Below are 21,617 nucleotides of genomic sequence, written 5' to 3'. Positions count from 1 at the left end.
CTTATTAAGATGAAAGCTCTTGACATGTTTTCATATGCTTTTAATTTCTGCAGTATAAAGAGTGATTTAGAGGCATCCAGCAGTTTAAAAATAGAGCCTAATAAGGTATATCCTGGAACTCACAGCTATTGCATACCTTGGGGATCTTTAGAAGTTAATTTTTGCCTCTGTCACTCAGCTTTGTATGTTCTGGAATGGAGATAAATATGGTAAGGTCTTAGAAGGAGAATTGCCAGACTTCCCAAAGCCTGTGATAGAAGTACTCATTGAGAATTCTGGATTTATTATAAGTAGAAGGCAAATGACCTCGTACTTCTTAACTAATATATTCTCTCTCTCTCTTTTTTTTTATGTTTATTTATTTTGAGAGAGAGAGTGAGGGTGAGAAGGTGCACGTGAGTGGGAGAGGGGCAGAGAGAGGGAGAGAGAGAATCTCAAGCAGGCTCTGTGCTGTCCATATGGAGCCCCACATGGGGTTCAAACTCACAGGCCGTGAGATCATGACCTGAGCCAAAATCCAGAGTCGGATGTGTAACCAACTGAGCCACCCAGGTGCCCCTAATACATTCTTAATTTGTGAGACCCAAAGGTTGATACCCATTAGTTTTGGGTTGTCCTATAACATCCTGGTTGCAAAGGTCTAGATGTATCAGGGTCACTACAGTTTGTTTCTGCCAACAAGCCCTTTCAGGTGACACTCCTGTCCTCATGTTGTCCTCACTGATGCCAGTGTGGCAGCATCAGTCACGGATGTTCTACTATGGCAAGTGCAATGTGGGATGGACTCATTGGAAAGCTTGGTCTTCAAACAGTGCCCCTAATGAGATGGAAAATACCTGAGCCAAGGCTTTTAGTTCCTGGCCAAGGGAAATCGCAGTAAATTCAAGTTCCTGTTAGACTTGAATGTAGTTAACCAGTTTGGTTCATGGGGGCTTTTTGCCCCCATACTTTGTATGTAGAATTATTTTGAAATGTTGAGCACATTTGCCTTGAATTCTATCTCTTGCTTCCTAATTTTGTATTTATCCTTTGAATAAAAGGTAAACCCAAAATTGAATTTACTTTTGCTGCTGTGTAGAAACCTAGGAACTGTGGGAAATCCTTATAAGATTTTTATCTTATGTTCTTGGTTCTTAACTTGGACCCATGTATTGTTACTAAAGTTCAAAGTGTTTCTTTGAAAGAAACAATTTAAAACTTCTCCATATGTACGGTTTTTGCATGTATGTATGTGTGTGGGGGTTTTTGTTTTTCTTTCTTTTTTTTTGATGTTTTAAGTGAAGTGGAAAACTACTCTGGCTTCTTAATGCAGAATTGATTTTACTGATACAACATTAATAACTTAAGTACTTTGAGTTATTTTCTCAGCAGAGACCTATTTGTGTAAATTTGTGTGTGAATGCCTGGTTCCAGGAGTAAAGCACGGAGTCTGGAGTTCCCCAGAACAGACAAAAGCTAGTTGACTTGTAGACATATTGGTCTCCTCAACTTGGCCTTCCCAAAAGGTGATGTTGCTATGTTATTGGTCCTCACTCAGTTCCTTTGGGCTGAACATTGCTGAAACTAAGGAAGGGCAGCTCGGAGAATGTTGATATCCTATCAGAAGACAAGGCTGATTTTTAAGTTATTTTTATTTTATTTTTTTTTTTATTTATTTTTGAGACAGAGACAGAGCATGAGCAGGGGAGGGGCAGAGAGAGAGGGAGACACAGAATCCAAAGCAGGCTCCAGGCTCTGAGCTGTCAGCACAGAGCCCGACACGGGGCTCAAACTCACGGACTGTGAGATCATGACCTGAGCGGAAGTTGGACGCTTAACTGACTGAGCAACCCAGGCTCCCCTAAGTTATTTTTTAAATTAAAGAATCTGTTACGGCTTGACTTAGGCCCAAACAGGATGCTTCAAAACTTGGATCATTATTTAAATGGATAACCCTTCACAAAAACTAACAGCCAGCTCTTGCTTTTCCATTCTTACCTTGAGCTGCCTAGCATCCTGGTGGGTCTCCTAGGCACACACACCGTATGAGAAGGTCCTGTGGACACATGGGCTCTGCTTACACGATATTTGTGTTTCTCATTGCCTAAGCACAATGACTTTGCCATAGCAGTTGCTTAATAAACCACTTGCTGACCTTAAGTTACACTCTAAATAGCATTTTAATTTATTTTCTTTCAGTGCTTTTATTTGCTGAGTTAGAGTTTGGTCAAGAAGTCATAAATCACTACTGACTGGCATTTCCAGTGAGAAAGGATTTAATATGGGGAATTGGGGCTTACACAGCCATGAGGAGGCCTCGGGAAGGGGGAATGAGGCCCCTGTGCAATCTGCCCGTGTAGGAATTGCAAGGAGCCACAACTGTTGGAAGGTCTTGTGGCACCAGGGTGGGTGACTGCCAGAAAGATGCATGGGAGCTGTTGGCAGATCCCACATTAGCTGTCTGATGCCCATTAACCTGTTTGCCGTTTACCACTGGAGAATACTTATTTCTACTTTCCTGTTCCAGATTGTGTGCAAGTGGCTCTCATTGGTGAAATCTAATTGGATCTCTGTGGATAGGTATACAGTAGAAAGGAGAACTTAGAAGGGTGGGCTGGCGCAAGATACTCAACAGACATTGTCCAGCGCAGTTCACCCTTGGGATTACCCAGCATCTATACTCACCCTTGTGTCCATATTTAAATTTCCAAGGAGGATCAAAAAGGATATGATTCTGGTTGATATGTTGCAAGAGTCCCTGTTGAAATAAAGACACACCCTCTTCCCAAGAAGAGGAGATAAATTTCACAAATTTCTCTCTATGTGTTGTCCGTTTCTCTCCCTTAGTCACAATCCCCCTTAGTATAAAAGTCTTATAGTCTTAAGTGGAATACTTAGAAGGGGGAGGGGCCAAGTTGATTAATTATATAAATGTATACATATCAGGGAAAGAACGTGCACTGCTACTTAAACCCTCATTTGTACAACTAGTCAAGAGTCCATAGTTTACTTAAATACATACGTGTACACACACATACCAATACATTTTCTCTTCCATTACCCATTTTGTGTTTCCTTTGGCCTCCACGAGCACCCAGGTAGTGGTGCCTCTCTGCCAGAACTTTTTGCTTCTCTCTCTTGTAGCTAAGGTTGGGACCCTACCTTCTCTATTCTTGTATATAAACTGCAGGCGCATATATGTAGAGAGGTGGCAGCAGGAATTTCTGGCAATATTGAGACTAGATAACAGGAAATTCCTGGGATAGAGAAGTTAATGTTGGATGGGAATGCAGAAGAAAACAATCTCTTATCAAGAAAAAAGTTCTCAGAAGCAAAAAGTAAGAAAGCACTAGGAAGAGAAGTGACAAGTATGGAAGCTGATGGCAATTCTGGGGGGTGGGGGCATCTGTTCCTCTCCTGGAGGCTAGATCTTTTCAATTCCAGTGGGCTGCCCATGGCGGGCAGGAGACAAAGCCACAGTCTAGAGAAAGGTGGGAAGTCAGCAGAATGGAAAACATTCTTGGCAAAAGAGTAACCCAGGAAATATGTCAGAGAGGGTTAGGACAAGGGAAAGGGCAGGCCTCAGCCTCAGTTGTGGTGGATCGGGGACAAATCTCCCACGGGAATTCCTTACCACAGCTAGAATCATGAAGGTTTTGTGCAGACATTTGCCCTACCTGTTTGTCCTAAAAAAGCCTCAAACTGAGAGGTTATTTTACAGTGATCCTGAGTTGATGGAGCCTCCAGGCACCTGGCAGAAGCCAACCCAAATCTTTTTCTGGAGCAGGGAACTTTCAATATAAGCCTCAAAGCACTTTCCAAAAAACAAGCTCAGAATCCCAAATCACAGACATGCTATCATAAGTGAGAGAAAAAAAAAGGCAAATGACAGAATCAAATTTGTAAAGACGTTTTAAGTGGGAGGAAGAATTGATGCAGAAAATGTGAGGCATTTTGACTGCAGGGGCAGCGACTGTAACGATGCAGCCACCAGCCACTGAAGGGGCGAGAAATGGATGCTCTGGGGTCTCCAGAGGGCATGTGGCCCTACCAACACCTTGAATTCAACTCAGTGATGCTGAGTTTGGACTTCCGGTCTCCAGAACTGTTAAGACAGTAAATCTCTTATTTTAAATCTTCACATTTGTGGTAACTTGTTACAGTAGCCACAAGCAAGTGGATTCAGAGAACTTGCATTCTCTTTTGTTGTATTTATTCCGAGTAATTTTTGTTGTCCTTGTAAATGGTATTTAAAAATATTTTTACAAAGACATAAATTTACATTTTCTAACAATTCGTTGCTGGTATAGAGAATACAATGGGGGTGCCTGGGTGGCTCAAAGGGTTGAGCATCTGACTTTGGCTCAGGTCATGATCTCACAGCTTACGAGTTTGAGCCTGGCCTCGGGCTCTGTGCTGACAGCTCAGAGCCTGGAGCCTGCTTCCAATTCTTTTTTTTTTTTTTTTTTTAATGTTTATTTTTGAGAGAGAGAGAGAGAGTGCGCGCGCGCGAGCATGAGTAGGGGAAGGGCCGAGAGAGAGAGGGAGACACAGAATCTGAAATAGGCCCCAGGCTCTGAGCTGTCAGCACAGAGCCCTATGCGGGGCTCGAACTCACGGACAGTGAGATCATGACCTGAGCTGAAGTCGGAGGTTCAACTGACTGAGCCACCCAGGTGCCCCCCCACCCCACCTGCTTCCAATTCTGTGTCTCCCTCTTTTTCTGCCCCTCCCCCGTGTCTCTCTCTCCTTCAAAAATAAACATTAAAAAAAAAAGTAAATACAATGAACTTCTCTATGTTGACTTTTGTTCACTGCAACTTTGCTAAATTGATTTATTAACTCTAGTGGATATTTTCTATGTGCACTATTCTCTTACCCATGAATAATACCAGGTTTGTTTCTTCCCAACTAATCCTTACACATTAAAAAAAAAAAATTGCCTTAACTCTGCTGCCCGAGGGATCCAGTACAATTTGAATAAAAATGGTAATGGAAACTTCCTTCAAAATAACTCTGCCTATCTCCCTAGAAGGGTCCTTGGTGCCTGATTATAGTTAATCCACTGACTTTCAAATTTCAACTATATGCTTAGAAATTCTTTTTGTTATTTCTCAACTTTGGTCACTATTTTCTCTCCCTTGAAGCTATTTTGAACCTTGTCTTTTACTTCTTTAAATATGATATGCAGACTTATCTTTTTAAGTCTATACCTGATATTTCCTGTATCTGGATTGCCCGTTGTTTCTGCTGATGTTCACTCCTGGTGCCTTGTTTCTTTGTGTGCTTTTTCGTTTTAGCCGTGAGTTCCTCGGAGAATTACTTTTGGGAATTCTTTGAGGCCTAGGTTGAAGGTGGCTTCTTTCTTCAGAGAAGGTCTGCATTTATTTCTGTGAGGTGCCTAGGAATTAACCAGTCCAGGATTGCTTTCTACATTCATGGTTTGAGATTTTGTGCCATTAGGTGATGTGAACTTGGGGCTTAAAGCCGTACAACTCTAACTCCTAAAGGACCTGATTGGTAACCCAGTCATCACTGTTTCCCAGGAGAGCACAATTTTGCAAAAAGAGACTATCGCGTCTCCCTTAGACACAATGTCTCCTGTTCGGCTTTGGGAAAGTAGCTCTCAAATTTTAACATGTCGGAAGAGCCCATTAAAAGATGCAGTTTCTTAGGTCAATACCTGAGATTATGATTCAGCGGGTGGAGTTGTGGCCCAGGAATATGCATTTTTAACAATCATCAAAGATGATCTGTGTGTAGGTGGCAAAAGTCCACACACTGTAAGAAACAGTCTTTAGTCTTTAGATCTCGTAGCTTCATTGGGTCCATTGTGGTGAGACGGCAAAAGGCAAGCTGAGGACAAAGCACAAGCTAATACACCACAACACCACTTGGGTGGGATATGTGTGACATTCCTCAGGCACTCCTGACTCCCCAAGAACAAAGGGAAAAACAAATGGTTAACTGATAGAGATCACAGTTTTGCAGGACATGAATCTCCATCAACTTGGAACTATCTTAACGATTTACAAGAAAAAAGCAATCTCCAGCAATCTATAGACTCAATTTCCTGGGACCCTAACGTCACTCTCTCCTCCTCTCCTCCGTAGGTTAGAAGATCATATATAATCAGTCACTCCTCACAATCCCAGTGCAGCTCTTTCTGCCCATGGGTCCTGTCCCTGTGCTGTAATAAAAACACCCTTTTTGCACTGAAGATGTCTCAAGAATTCTCTTGGCCATTGGCTCCCGAGCCCCACTTCAAACCACATCAATTGTACAACCTCGTGGCTCTCTGTCTCCCTGGAGGGGAAAACATTCATTATATCAGTTCAATAGCTTCTTATCTCTTCATATTCCTCGACCCACCTACTTAAGTCTATTGTTTGGACCATGGTATAGGAAGGAGCACTAACTATGTGCCCTGCAGATATGACTCTGAGTGAAATAATAAGAGCAAAATACCTTGCATACTGTGGTGCTATGATTTATAATAAATACATGTTTGGTTGTCCAGTTTCTTGCACAGAGTTCCTAAAATTCCAGGAATTTCCTAAGTGAGAAATGTCCTAAAGTTTATCTTTTGTTAAATGTCCTTTGTTATGTTATTGAGGTGATGTGGAAAGCCCCTGGGTCACCTAAGGATGGGGGCTTGTTGCCAGGGGAAACAATCATGTGATTAGATGACTGGAACTTTCAGTTCCACCCCTTGATTTACAGAGAGGAGAGAGGGGCTGGAGGCAGAATCAGTCAAAATGGCTAGTGAATTACTCATGCCTATGCAATGAAGCCTCCATAAGACACAAAAGGATGTGGTTTGGAGATCTTCGAGGTTGGCGAACACACAGAGGTACAGCAAGAGCAGTGTGTCCGGACAGGGCAGGGAAGCTGTGTGCCCCTCCCTACATACCTTGCCCTATGTACAGGTATCACATCATCTGGCTATTGATTCATATCCTTTAATATCCTTTCTAATAAACCAGTTATCTAGCGAGTATATGGGTTTCCTGAGTTCTGTGAGCTGCTGTAGCAAATCAATTAAACCCAAGGAAGGGGTCGTGGGAACCTCTGATTTATAGCCAGTCTTGTTGGAAGTGTGGATGACAGCCTGGGCATGCAATTGGCACCTGGAGTGAGGTTAGTCCCTGTGGAATCTGATGCTATCTCTGGGTAGACAGCGTCAGAACTGAGTTAATTGCTTGGTGGTGATGTGGAAATGTTGGGAGTTTGGGGCCGACAGCCGAGAAAGAATTCTTGCTGAGAAGGCCATGCTTGCACGTTGGCTTGCTTTGCTGAGAAGGCTGTGTAAGAACCCACCGTTTTTAACCCATGGAAAACACTGGAAAAGTTTTACAAGGTGAAATTACCCAATTTTGTCATTTAAGTAGTCAGTAGAGGACATTGACAGGAAACAGTAAAGATAGAAATCCATCATGGTCTAGGCAATATTCCCACACATGTCGTCTTTACAACCAACTTCTAGGAAATGGTCCTGGTTGGGAATTGGTCAGCTCTGAGTGGAGGCCCCTGGGACCAGAAGCGGCTAGACCAGAGATGTGGAGGGGATCACATTAGACCAATGAGGAGGAAAACTTTTTTTTTTTTTTTTAACATTTATTTATTTTTGAGAGAGAGAGAGAGAGACAGAGCACGAGCGGGGGAGGGGCAGAGAGAGAGGGAGACACAGAATCCGAAGCAGGCTCCAGGCTCTGAGCTGTCAGCACAGAGCCCGACGCGGGGCTCAAATTCATGAACCACAATTGTGATCATGACCTGAGCTGAAGTCGGACGCTCAACCGACTGAGCCACCCAGGCAACCCTCATACGGGAGTCTTAAGATTGGCAGCCATCCTTGTGACTTTGGTGGCTGTCCTGTGACCGAGACTGACCACTTTTTGTATAAGGACAGAAACAAAGAGAGGCATCAAGTTTCTGGGTCTTATTACCATTCCGGCCAGGGTACTAATTTCCAGCCAAAAAGCAGGCTTTCTCCTCCCCACAGAGTAGCCATGGGTTAGAGGACTGCAGCCTGAGCAAACGACGTGAAAGTGTTCCAAAAAGACCATACTCCCTGAAAACCCCCTGAAATGGAAGTAAAGAGAGAGGAGAGGAAATACTCACCAAATTTGCACCAAGGCTCAAAGTCCAGACAAGAAGACTCAAAGCCCCACATAAGACACCGAAATGACGAGGTTTGAAGTGTTGGGATTTGGAACCAATGGCCAAGAAAGAATTGAAACATCTTCGGTACAAAAAGGGTGGTTTTATTGAAGCACAGGGACAGGACCCATGGGCAGAAAGAGCTGCCCTGGGATTGTGATGAGTGACTGATTACATACTTGGGAACTGGGGGAAGTAAAGATAAGGGGAAGTTCCCGAAAGGATATACTAAAGAAGACTCAGAACCCTGGAGGCCTAGCAATTGTCAAGCTCAGGTTGTTTTTCCCTGTAGCAAAGCATTAACATCAAGACAGTTGGGAGTTCCTGGAAGAAGGTCATATTCTGCCCGCCTCAAGTATCTGTCAATGGGCTGCAAGTTATAAGGAAATTTAATTTTATCTACATTTCCTATTGCCTTTGTTCCCCCCAGCAGTGGTGTGGGAATTGGTATAGATATTTACACTTTGAAGAAAGTAATGATGGAAAAGGCCTGATTGATGCAGAAATTTATGTACCTTCTCTTCCTGCTCCTTGGTTGGGGCTAGAACTAAGCAGAGGCATCATTTTCTCGGTGTGAAGCTTGGACTGAAACACACCAGGGGAAGCCAATTTGCCCTTCTCTAAGTCATTTTTGGCTCCCACCTACCCTGGGTTGAGTTGGAAATGTGTGAATTGAAGCCTGAGTTGAGAATGAACTGGGGCCTTCAAGCTCTTAAACACTTATTACTCGAGAGAATGTGTAAGAAAGGACTTTTAATCCTGTGCTATGTGTAACATATGTAATACATGTAGCATATGGAAGGTAAAACTTACCAGAAATGTGAATGGGAAGTAGGTAATCGATAGAGGAGAAACTATGTATTCTCTATCAAATTCAGAACTCTAAAAATTAAGCAAAAACTATAGCAAGCCAAGAAAAAAAAAACCCGGAATTTGACCAAACTTAATAAATGACTTTAACTCGATTTATTGCAACATCACTGTGTCCGTGCAGGTCTGGTTTCCCTGGTATCTTGAGGAGAACATTTTGGGTAAAAGCCATACCCGATGCTCAGCCATAAATCTCATGCTTGAAAATGATAAAGTTCTTGATTCCAGTTAATTTTTTTTCTTTCTCTTATATTATTCATGCTCCTGTCCTTTTGGAAATTGGAATGTAGAATGCAATGTGGCAAATGTGAAGAAGTGGGAGAAGCTGTTGGAAAATGATCTGATGTCAATTTATTGTTCTCTTCAGAGTAGAGCAATCCTTTCCCCAGTGCTTGAGCCTGGATCTTCTGCCTCAGGCAGCGGACGAGAAGGCGGCTGTCACTGCTGCATTCCTAATGGTCTCTCTTGTTAGGTGGATCAGGGATCCCCACTCGGGTATACATGGGTCAGATGTGTTTGGACGTGGAGAATGGGTGGGCTGGGTCCCCCAGAAGCCTATTCATGTGAGGCCCTGTGGATCAGACAGGATGACTTTGAGCTGAGCTGCCGGAGAAGAGCCAGGTGCCCCCACGTGGGCCAGCCCTTGGATGTGTGGCTGGGTTCTTTGGAAGGCAGGGGCATCTTCTGCTAAAAATGTCAACAAGACGATAAGACAGCCTGGTTTGGGGTGCGTTAATTGAGAAGAACACAATGGAAAATAAGGGATTCTCCCCAGATTCACCACACATCACCAAGTGGCCTGATTTTCAGGCAGAGTATAGACGTGTTGGGGGAGCTCTGTGGGTGGACGCCACCACAGAGAGAGGTTGCGCCGCATAGTCTAGCAGTGGCTTTGTTCAAGGGCCTCATGGAAGTACACCTCTTACTCAGGAACAGTACCTTGGAGGCCAAAGCCCTCTGTGAGCAGGTGGGAGAAAAACCCAGAGCAAATGTGGGTTACTGCTGGCCGTATGTTAAGGTTATTTCATTGGCCCAGCAGGCCTGTGGGGCCCAAGGAAACTTGGGTTGCATAAAAAAGGAAAAGCATACTGTAGTTGGCAAACAAAATGTGTCTTTGTGTGTGAGAGTGTGTGTGTGTGAGAAATGAGCTTTCATTTAGAAGCTTTGGCAGTGGTTTCAGCCAGTTCCCCAGCACTTTTAAAATGATATTTTCTGAGCCTGGAAACCAAGCAGGCAGATCATGGAATTTTGGCTGGAGATGTTTTTAAAAAATGTAGGCTAGCAGTGAAAAAGGAGGCGGGATTTTGGTGGGGAGGCCTTTATGGGCTGCAGAGCAAACCAAGCAGGGTTACCATGGTGGTGCTTCTACTGTTTATATAAACAAAGGTTTTTCCTGACAAACATACTTCATGTTTAATAATCCTCAATCCACAGGGGCCTCTGCTCTTTGTGTGTAGCTAGTTCATGCCATTTGGACTTGGGTAGAATTTCATTATTGTGTGTGTGTGTGTGTGTGTGTGTGTGTGTGTGTGTGTGTGTTTCCAGGCACCCAATACACTTCAAAATTAAGTGTGGAGTTCCGATATCTGAAGTGCAAGGGTGGGAGGGGTTTAGTGATTGCAAGAGAGACTAACCTGCCAGATGAAAGCGTAAAACAGACCTTTTGTGATCTAAAGTCTATTGGATCAGCCTACACCGACAATTCAGAAGCACAGACTTGTAGTCCAACTACCTAATTTTTCTGTCGCTCTTAAGAGCACTGGGGTCCTCCCAAACAATCACGCTTCATATTGCCATTGCCTGAGATGTCGCCCTCTTGTTGGCCCATATCCAATCATTTGTGAATTCTCTGCAAGCTCTTATATTGCAAGAGGACTCGTTTGGTTATGAGTAAAGAAAAATCCTACTCTCTTGCACTGAAGCACAAAAGTGGATTTACTGGAGCATGTCACTGGAAAGGCAGGATGGATCTAGTGGGCTTCAGGAACTGCTGGATCCAGCTTGCATGCTCCTATCTGGAGAGGGTCCCAGATTCTGGCACATCTGATATTGTTTGCTCCCCACAGTCTCCAGGAAGACAGTCCTAGAAACTTAAGGCCTGAGAAAGGAAACTTATAGAGTGCTTTCAGCCATCCTTTTTCCAAGGAACATGGAGTGATCAGGAATCTCCACAAGCTTGGGTAAAGCTGTTTGCATTTTTCTCCCTCCTGAATATCTGGACACATCTCTAGACCTGTGTAGAGGCTCAGCAGCCTGTGGGGGGCTCTTCAGTTGTTGCCTCTGGGGTCCCCAAGACCAGCAGGGAGCACTGAGGGGCCATGTCCAACTATGGGCACCAGACTTCCCTACTGATGCCCTTCCAGCAATTCCCTGATGAATAAACTGGTTCTATTCCAAGGGTGGCAAAGTGCACGATGTATATATGCATGGCACCAGGATTCCAGTGATCAAGATGAAACCTGACTGTGTCCCCTGGGTATCCTCAGGAGCAGCTAATCTGGGGTCCATCCATTAGCTTTATTTCTTCAACTTCAGGGTCCCTTACAACTATAGGACCTCAGTGTCTACCACCCCCCCAAATGACACAGGCATTTCTGAAAGTTCTCAGGAGTTTTACTCATGTGTTTGGGGACAAATCCATCCATGTCTTCCGCCAGGTCTGGGTTGGATGTCTGCCATATTGTGCCCTCTCCTCAGGGCCACGCCTGGCTTCATGAGCACCTCCCTGGTCACCCCACTGTTCCAGATCCTCGATGTGCTACAGGGCTCAGTGTCTGGGGTGGGTGGGGCTGAAACAACACCATGATGTCCACTCTGTCGTCTTTTGCTCTACCGTCTCCTTTTCAAGTTCCTTCTCCAGGTATCTCCATTTCCCTCTCCCCATATGAACACCACAGGCCCTACTATTCCAGGCTTCTGTCCTCACTACCTGCCATTTTAACAGGTGACCTGCCAGGCACAGAAAGACCTCCAGAATCACAAAGTCGCTTGGTGACCACTAGGGCTGGTATCCAGATGTCCTCATTCTCTGCTTTTCCCCTCTATAACCAATTAGCACTTTCTCAGTAAAAAATAGTATTCGAGAGCACTGTTGGTTTAAAATATTAAAATTTAAAAAAAGGTACCTTGCCAATATAGCAAGGGTTTTAGTTTTGGTATTCTAATTTGAGACCCATGGGAGGCAGTGGAATAATACTGACTGGCTAATTGCATGAGGGTCCTAAGGGAAGTCACTTAAGGTGAGAGGGAAAGGACAACTTTTGAGTAAGGCTGAGTTCAGGGGGCACAGAGCACCAGAGCTTTATCCCTGAGGGCCTCCGCCAGCGGCCATGTTGAAGGTCAGAGCTGAGTATTGGCGATAGAGGGAGACCAATGGACAGAGAAAGGGTCAGCTTATGTCACAAGGTGGCCCAGACTCCCTGGGGTATGTTGAACTAATTGTTGGAACCTGTCGGGGTCTACAGTATCCACAATTCTGCAGGTGGGGTTGAACCAGAAAAAAGCTATTTTGTGTTGTTATTGTGCCCCTCTTGTACCCCCGCGCCCCAGGAAGGTGTGACTGGCTGGAAGCACAGGCTTGCTCAGGAGGACAAAATAAACCTGGGGGAAACCCGAGTGGTGCCCAGGGAGAAGACAGTCGCCATGACGGCCAGGGGCCACCAGGGGGCACTGCCTCCCCAAGCCTGTCTCAGCGCAAGCGGGCAAAGTACCGCGGAGTCGGGACGAAGGAGACAAACGCGGTCACCAGGCAAGGCCCTTTCTCCGTCTTCTTGTCCTTTTCTTCCCTGCGGGGCGCACCGCGCCGGCCGTAAGGGGGCGCGGAACCTCAGGGCCGCCTTGGGGAGCCGCGCGCGCTGCGGGCCTGGCCGGGGCGCCCTCCGAGCCCTCGCGCCCCCTGCCTCCCCCAGCTCCCTGCGCTCACGTACCGCGGCCTCCCTCCGATCCTCCCGGGAAGCTGGGGAGCGACCGCCAGGCGTCAGGCACTTCTTAGGCCCCGCGGGCGCCGGCCGTCCCGGATTTCGGTTCTGGAGGGGAGGGGCAGAGGTCGTCCCGCGACTCCTCCCGCGCTGCCGCCGCCTCCACCTGTGTCTGGAGCCCCGGACGCACCCGGTCGACCGGATGGTGCTTCAGTCAGCCCAGACTTGCCTCTGGGAGGAAGGTTGACCGGGCCTCCCGCCGGGCCACATCTGTCTCCGGCACCCCCGGGTGTGGCCGGGATAACGGGGACTGTGACCCGAGCGACAGAAGCTGCAGGGGCGCGCAGTGACCACCAGGGGGCGTGTGGAGACTCCAAAAGGGCAATGGTCGCTGGTAGCAGAGTGGTTCTCAGAGTGGTTCTTTGAGGCCCCAGTCGGCCACAGTGACCGGGCAAGCACGGTATCGCTTTGGACCAGCTCCTTCCCCGCTGCTCGCTCGGAAAATCCCCAAGAGTGCTCTGAACACAAGAGATAAATATTCCCCCGTAAAATGAGGCCATCTTACCTCCCGCCCAGGGTCAGGGCAGGGGTAAACGAGCTGGTGTCAGGGCACCGACCCCTAGACTGAAAACTTTCTCTCTGCCCTTTTAGATTTCTGTGGTTTCTTGCTGCCCCCTTGACTGGATGCAGCAAATGGCTGTTGCCTGGGAAAGCTGGGCCTGGAGTCCTGGCTTCCTGCCAAAAAGGGAGCAGCGGAGAATTGGGCTCTGGCTTCCGGCTGGGCTGGTGGATGACCACTCAGGTGCGTGCCTTAAATTAGGTGCTGCCTTTACACACAAAAGGCCCCCTACGGTTGTGCCAAGCCCCAGGCCCTCTCTCTTTCCTACTTGTTGGTGGCTAAAGCCCATGTCGTACCCACCATTTTAGATCCTCAGGAAGCTGACATCCCCCAGCCATAAGTATGAACGTTTGCCATTGATTGCAAATTGCAGTTTTCTGGTGGTTTATAGCTCAGGTTTTGAAAGCAAGAAAGTGAATCTGCCTGTAAATAGCTTGCTCAAAATTGTTCTCTCCTGCCTGTTTTCTCTTTGGCTCCTACTCCTTTGGCACAAGGAACACAGCAAGGCTGGGCTGATTTTTCAGTCCACAGCTACAGGGGGGACAAGAAAAGAATGTTGGTGTCCCCAAGGTCAGTGTGTTGTCTGTCTCAGGTCCTGGGCTGTGGTGTGACCAGAGCACCTTTGTCTTGTCAACTGAAAGGAAAAAAAAAAAAAAAGGCAAAACTGAAAAAGAACAAAAGCCTTTATTTTGGGTCTCAGAATTGCAGTTTGGGGAGCAGAGAGTCTGGAGTAACCAGAAAAGTGCTCATGGGGGGAAAGCAAGGATTTTTTTTTTAAGAGAAAGAAGGAAGGAGTAATGACATGATTTCGGTAAAGAAGAGAAGAAAAAACCCCTTCTAATTTGGTGCTGACTGATTAAGCCACTTCTCATTACTGTTATTGATTATTTTATTATCGGTGCTATCAAATGAAACTGTCCCTGGTATTAATTAACATTACCTACCTCACATGATCCAAATGCCAGTTGCTCTGTTGAAAAATTTTTTTAATGTTTATTTATCTTGAGAGAGAGAGAGCGTGCGAGCAGGGGAGGGGCAGAGAGAGAGAGGGAGACAGAGAATCTGAAGGAAGCTCCAGGCCCTGAGTTGTCAGCACAGAGCCCGATGCGGGGCTCAAACTCATGAGTAGTGAGATCATGACCTGAGCCGAAATCGAGAGTCGGATGCTTAACTGACACCCAGGCGTCTGACTGTGTTGAAATGTTATGAGCAACTGCTTGTAAAGCTATTGCCACTTCTGGCCCGGTTCAAGAGTTCATTAGTTGGAAAAGAAAACAGAGCTTCAAAATGGAGTCTCCTATGCCCAGAAATTTTATACAATTCCACAGTCTCTGGCTGTACCTAAAACGAGGGCCCAAAGTGAATCTGCCTTGGTTTAGAAATTGGATCTGGTTATTCAAAACAATTCTGAATTACTAGATGTGGAGGTAGCCTTGGGACCTTAGGTCTTACTTAACGCCTGCTTCTTCCTTGGTGAGCAACGGTCCTGGTGGAGAGAAGGGCAGATGTGCAGCCTCTGAGGCGGCCAGCTCCTACGCTCATCTTTATGGTTGGCTTGGAGGAGTTGGCTTGGCCAAGGTCCGGCTGAGAGGTGATGTGAAAGGGCCTGGGCTAGAAGATGTGGGCAGGGAGTGCCGGCCACACCCAACAGTAGATACAAATGGGTCGACCATGCCTTGGTCTTGACCAAAATGCCCGACCGGCTTGCCACTGTTTGACCGGTACGTGTGACTCATAGCAGTTTCCCCGCTAGTGTAAAACCACGGTTCAGTCAACTTCACCGCCCACTGTCCATGCAGGGCCCTCGCCTCCATCCCCGCAGCATGGCTGGCCTCTCCTGAGCTTCACTCAGCTTGCTGTCGTGTAAGAGTGGTCCTGGTGGTCCTGGCTCTGCCTCCACACCTTGTTAGTATGAGGCTGCCCTGGCCTGGGAAATGGGACACTGCTCTCTTTCCTGCTATTCCCTGCAGGTGGGAAGCTTTTCTGTTCATGCCCAGCAATGCGGCTGAGATCAGGCTGACATATTGAATAGGGCTGTACTGGAGGCCCAGACAAGTAGAGGGCAGTGAGATGCAGAGTGTCCTGTGTATCCCTCCACGAGAAATGGTGGCTCTTTAGGGCCACCAGACTGTCCTTGGGAGCATGGGCCTCCGTGCAGAGTTGTGACAGTCGTCCTCTTTCTTCCAAAGAGAGGGCCCTCTCTGCGTTTGCTGCACCCAGGCCTTGAAGCAGGAGAGAGAGTGGAGACTTGAATTCACCTTTGGGACAGACCTTACTCTATTCCCAGGCCCAGTGAGGAAAGGAAATGCCGTTTTACTGCAGCTTGGGACTCAGATCCTCTCATTTCCTGTGCGTGGATCTGCTTTCCCAGGACATCTGACAGAGAGGTTGCTCATCCAGTTCTGGAGAGGGCTGGCAGCCCCCGGGCAGAGTGGCGCTGCAGGATGGGCACCGCAGGGCCATAGCTCACCGAGCCGCGTGGCCGTATCTGATGGAGGACGTCAAGAGCACAGCCCCTCACCATCAGGTGAAGCTCACGTTTGCCCAGAACATCCACATTCAGGTTCCTGGTGGCTGCCCACTTCCCCTTGGGATCACGTATGGGCCTTGGCCGCACACAAGGTGGTTTTTTCAGAAGAAGGCAAATCGGCCTCGGGGGTGGATTTCAGTACCGACTTCTCCTTTGGACACAAACTGCCTGGAGCCTTGGGGTGTAGCTTATCCAGAGCTTAAAGCTTCCAGGCTCAGATCCCGGCTGGAGCACCCCGTGTGGTGCTGTGCTCATGTCTGTCCCCGCTTCTCCACACCAGCTATTTGAAAGCTCTCCATTCCCTTCAACCCTCTACCGTATCACTTGCTCTCTATTCTTGGCCGCTGCCCTAATTTTGGGAGAAAATAGAACCACCCCCCTCAGCTTCCATCCGCATAACTACACAGGTTCAGGAGTAGTTGCTCCCAGCCTCTGCCCCCTTTCTCCTGTCATCCTGGAGGAGGTCTGCTGCCCCAACAAACCTGGCTCCCCCATATTCAGACTGATGGCTGTGGAAGGCAGCCTTTAAAAAGTCTCTGGTTCTGTCTTGCCCTCTCTTGGTCCTTCACTTGCTTGCTATCCTAGAAGCTGGCTGCCATGTTGTGAACTGCCCAATGGAGAGGCTCACAAAGCAAGAACAGATTTCCTCAGTCCAACAGCCTGAGAGGAACTGAGTCCTGCCACAAGCCATGTGAGTCAGCCTGGAAGTGAACCCTCCCTCAGTCAAGCCTTCGGATGAGACTACAGTCCCAGCAGATACCTTGATTGAAATACTCTGAGCCAGAGGGCTAGTGAAGCCCATCCAGATTCCCAGCTCACAGGAATTATCAAATAATAAGTGTCTATTACTATAAACTGCTAAATTTTGGAGTAATTTATATATAACTATAGAAAATGCACAGGCTTGTCAGATTTTCAGACCTGAACATTTTGAAAAAAATCTGGGATACACATAGGCTTGCCACTTTTTATTTTTCAAAATATGCCTTGAAAAATAACAACAAAGTTTTACTTTTCTTAATATTTTTTATTAAAAAAGGAGCACTTTTTCATTTTAATTATTTTTTTTTTATCACAGTGTTATTTACATACAATTCATCCACTTAAATTAACCGACTAAGCCACCAGGCACCCCAGTTTTTTTAAAATAAATATAATACAGTACTGTAAATGAAGTTTCTCATGATTTTCTTAACATTTTTCTCCAGCTTTATGATAAGAATACAGTATATAATACATACACAAAATATGTGTTACTTGATTGTTTTTATTATCAGTAAGGCTTCTGGACATCAGTAGGCTATTAGTAGTTAAGTTTTCACGGAGTAAACATTATATGTAGATTTTTTGTGTGTGCAGGGGGTCGGCACCCCATTCCCCAGTGTTGTTCAAGGGTCAGCTATATATGTACAAAATAATAGTAATACATCTTTTTAAAAAATATTTATTTTGAGAGAGAGAGTGTGTTCACAAGCAGGGGAGGGGCAGAGAGGGAGGGAGAAAGAGAATCTCAAGTGGGGCTCAATCCCACGAACCACAAGATCATGACCAGAGCCAAAATCAAGAGTCAGATGCTCAACCAACTGAGTCACCCAGGCGCCCCAGAATAAATCTTGAAAAGGAATGAAATTCTGATCATGCTACAACATGAATGAACCTTAAGACGTTATGTTAAGTGAAATTAAGACACAAAGGATAAATATTACATGAGTCCACTTATATGAAGATCCTAGAATAGGCAAACTCGTACAGACAGAAGGTAGAATAGGACTGAGTAGTTATTAAGGGCAAGGGAGAGGGAGGGGTGGTGAGTTATTATTTCATGGGCACAGAGCTTCAGTTTTGCAAGCTGAAAAGAGTTCTGCAGATGGATGTGGTGATGATTGCAAAACAGTGTGGATATGCTTAATGCTATTGAATTGTCCTCTTAAAAATGGTTAAAATGGTAAATTTCATGTTATGTATATATTACCACAATAAAAAAAGTCCTTTTCTCCAGTTTTGAGCTCCCATGACTTCAAGACCCATTTCTTCAGGTGCTGGGTGTTTTAACTTGGAGATCTCACCTCCAAAATCTGCTCAGAACTGAACTCCTGAGGTCCCATGCTGGGCTTTAAGTTTTAGCCCTGTGGGAACACACTCATAAGTTTAGTCACTAACCTGCAAAACCAGGACAGAAGGGACTGGAGCTCCCTGCCTCCTCTATGACCCTTGGCTCCTTCAGGCCAGCCCAGATGACTTCCCCTCCAACAGACAGACATTCAAACAAGCACACAAACAGCAGCTTCCTCTTTACTTTCTGGTGAGTTCCTCTTTGGAGCCCTTGGTGTCTTTCCCCAATTTGATCTTCAGAGACGACCATCCTGTCCATGTCGCCAGGTTTGGGACAAGCCAGCTGGGCTCTCCTTTGGCACTCAGCACTCCCTTTTTCCAGAATGCTGCCTGTCACAGAATGTCAGAGAGGGGGAAAGACTTGTCAAGCCTCCAAGAGTTCTGGCACACCCTGTCCTCAGGACCAGGGGCTTACCTGGGATGTGATGGATCAGCTGGCACCTGTCTTGGTCAGCTCTCATGCCCACACCTGCTGTTAGACGTATTGAATATACCCCACCTGAGTCTGCGGGTACCTGTTCTCTGGAAACAGGTGGTTCTCTGCCTCCTATGAGAAGGAAGATTTTCTCCAAAGGGATGTGCAGCATCTGCCTAGATGTGAAAGAGTCAGCATACGTCAGCATAATGTAAAGCTCCCAGCTTCCCCCATCCTTTTCTACACACGTAAGTTAATTCTCCAGTTGGACAATCTGAAAACTGTGCACTAACTTTACTGGGAGACATGCTAATTAACAGTGAGTTTAAGGGAAAAGATTTAGCTTCAGGGGACATTTCTAGTTGTATGTGGTTGTATCAGCTCAGGCACACATATGATCTCGTTAATAACCACCGAAGACCTGATTGGAGAGTGGATTTGTCATCTGTTGCTGTGTAACAACTGACCCCCAAATTTAGTGGCGAAAAACAAGACCCACAGTTTTTGTGGGTCAAGAATGGCTCGAATGGGTCCTCAGGCTCAGGGCCCCACAAGCTTCAGTCAAGGTCTCAGCTGGGGCCAGAGGCACCTCTGGGCTCAGTTGGGCAGGATCTTCTTCCAAGTGCACTCAGTGTGGTTGGCAGGATGCAGCTCATTGATCAGCCAGAGGCCACCAGAAGGTCCTTGCCATGTGGGTCTCTCTGAGGGGCAGCGCATAATGTAGCAGCTGGCTTCGTCAGGGCGAGCAAGCTAGAGGAGCCAGAGAAAGTGTGAGCAAGACAAAATACAATCTCAGAAGTGACATCTCATCACTTTCCCACTATTTTCTCCTAATTAGAAGTATGAGGGGCGCCTGGGTGGCTCAGTCGGTTAAACGTCTGACTTCAACTCAGGTCATGATCTCGTGGTTCATGGGTTCGAGCCCCGCATCGGGTCTGACATTGACAGTGCTGAGCCTGCTTGGGATTCTCTCTCTCTGCCCCTCCCCCACTCGTGCTTTCTCTCTCAAAATAACTAAACACAAACTTTAAAACGAAACAAAGCAAACAACAAAAAAGAAGTATGAAAATGTGGTCCAGCCTACGTTTGAGGGGAGGGGCTACAGCAGAGCACCAATTCCAGGCGGTGGGGGTCATGGGGAGCCATTTTAGAAGCTGCCCACCACAGAGCTCAGGGTATTTCATCTTGCAGGGAACTTCGATGGATCAGTGAAGCCAATGAAAGACTAGGCGGATAAATAAGCTGACAAATCTTTGAATAGCTCTCCCCGGTTCTCTGCAGCTATCTCTCCCACTAGCGTCAATTTCAGTGTTTTTAAGCACAGATGGTGTCGTTGCATACAGGTTGGAAGGACAAGGTTTCCTCTTTGGACTTTTAAGAGGTAGAGCACGCTTGTTCCCAAGCTGACTTTCCTCTCCTTGTCTGACTCGCTCCCCGTGGTTTGGCTATGCTCTGTGGTTTGTTTGCATGGCTGGGCAGGAAGATGGCTCAACCCGCCTAGGCTTCTAGGCAGCATAGAGCCCTGGCAGGGCTGATTTCAAAGTGAATCATCAGTCAAAATAAGCCATAGCCAATGTAATGAGCAGAAACCCATGTCTTTGCTACAGATGCACCATGACAGACCGTTCTCTGTGCCTTTGCATGAGCTGTTCCCCATCTGAAATGTCCTTTCCACCTTGTCCATCCATCCTTCTAGGTGTTCCTTCATGAACCTTCCTGATATTCCCTGTCCACATAGCTTCTCCCATCTCTTCTCAGACTTCTAGAGCAGCTCACGTCCATGCCCCCAGTTTAGTTCCTGGTTACATCCTGCCTTGTGATGTTCTTTATTTTCTGTGTGGGCCTCGTGCCCTGCCTCCAATGAGATGTCAGCTTCCCCAGGGCAAGAACTGCTGTCCGATTCCTTCAGACCCGCACTGGTACCCCACCCAGGGTGGAGCTCAGGGATATTTGAGGGCAGAGGTCCTGTCAGGTCTCATATGCTGAGCCTCCCCAAGCTCCTTGCACTGCACCTGTCCGCCGCAGGCGTTCCCTGAACTAATGTAAATTTGATGTGTCTGTGACATCTGCAGGGATGGCACCTGTTACAGAGGAGGGTGAGGGACAGGACTGTTTTCTCCCTCAGGCAGCAGTGCTGTGGGCAGAACTCGTTTCCATTCCACACTGCTCCTTTCACACATCCTTGACCACAGGGTCCCTGTGATGCGGGCACTTGTGGGGCATCTCGGTCAGACTTGCTGTCCTGAGGGCCTGGGGGTGCGCTGCCCTCGTGGCGATGCCCAGTCTGGAGAAATCTCTCCGACTGGGAAAGGAAATCTGGATCTTTATTTCTGGGCAAGCAAATCCCGCCTCCCCCAACATTCCTGCCTTTTGGAAAGGGTGGTTGTTTTTCTGCTTTGAAGGAAGCAGAGGGAAATGTGTGTAAGAGCTGCAGGGAGGTGGGGCCTAGGGGTTGGGCCAAGGCAGTCTGGGTGCAGTGGTGCAGACATAAGAGTTGGCCTCTTGCAAGTTTCATTCCGTGGATTCTGTCCCCAGCTCTGCACTGCCAACTCAAGGGATAAGACCTAATGTGTCCTAGTGTCTAGTCCTGTTCCCTAGTCACCGGGGACAGGAGGCTGTGTGCTCCTTCTGGTGGAACCCTGGTCTCCTGGGACTGTGATTGGTTGTGAGGGGTGGGCTGGGCTGGGGAGCAGTGTTCCTCATGTTCTCCCGGGACCAGCACTTAATAACCAGCATTTACTGGGCACCCACTGTGCTCCCTGCTTTGGGATGGTGGACACTGGAAACACGCAGTCAGAGATGGTGGGTCCTTGCTCTGGCGGTGTTATGCCCAGAATTCGTGATCCCGAAAAACCGCCAGGGAGCCGAGTCCGATGTAAAAGCAAAAGAGCCTTTATTCGAGCTAGCTCGAGCTCAATCCCCTACCTGCACCGATGCAGCGGTGAGATGGGGGGGGGGGGGGTGGGGAGCGAGTTTCAAAAGGACAAAGGTTTTATTGGGGCCTAGGGGCAG

The 21,617-nt window shown here is 47.0% G+C and overlaps 1 long non-coding RNA gene across 2 annotated transcripts; it reads right to left on the bottom strand.

The window, feature by feature from the left end:
• Positions 1–9,093: 9,093 nt before the first annotated feature.
• On the bottom strand, positions 9,094–13,538 carry LOC109262261 (uncharacterized). 2 transcript variants are annotated; one of them, XR_002077688.2, is made up of 2 exons: positions 12,939–13,538; positions 9,094–9,699 (listed from the first exon to the last, which is right to left on the bottom strand). It is a non-coding gene; the product is annotated as an uncharacterized LOC109262261 (long non-coding RNA). The 2 variants fall into 2 exon arrangements; XR_002077689.2 differs by having other exon boundaries at positions 9,094–9,696.
• Between the last annotated feature and the right edge of the window lie 8,079 nt (positions 13,539–21,617).

The sequence above is a fragment of the Panthera pardus genome, unplaced genomic scaffold (genome assembly GCF_024362965.1).
Source record: "Panthera pardus isolate Hobbes unplaced genomic scaffold, ASM2436296v1 HiC_scaffold_25, whole genome shotgun sequence".
NCBI classification, from domain to species: domain Eukaryota; kingdom Metazoa; phylum Chordata; class Mammalia; order Carnivora; family Felidae; genus Panthera; species Panthera pardus.
Note: the sequence above shows the minus strand (reverse complement) of the source record. Positions and strands in the feature narration are given on the sequence as shown.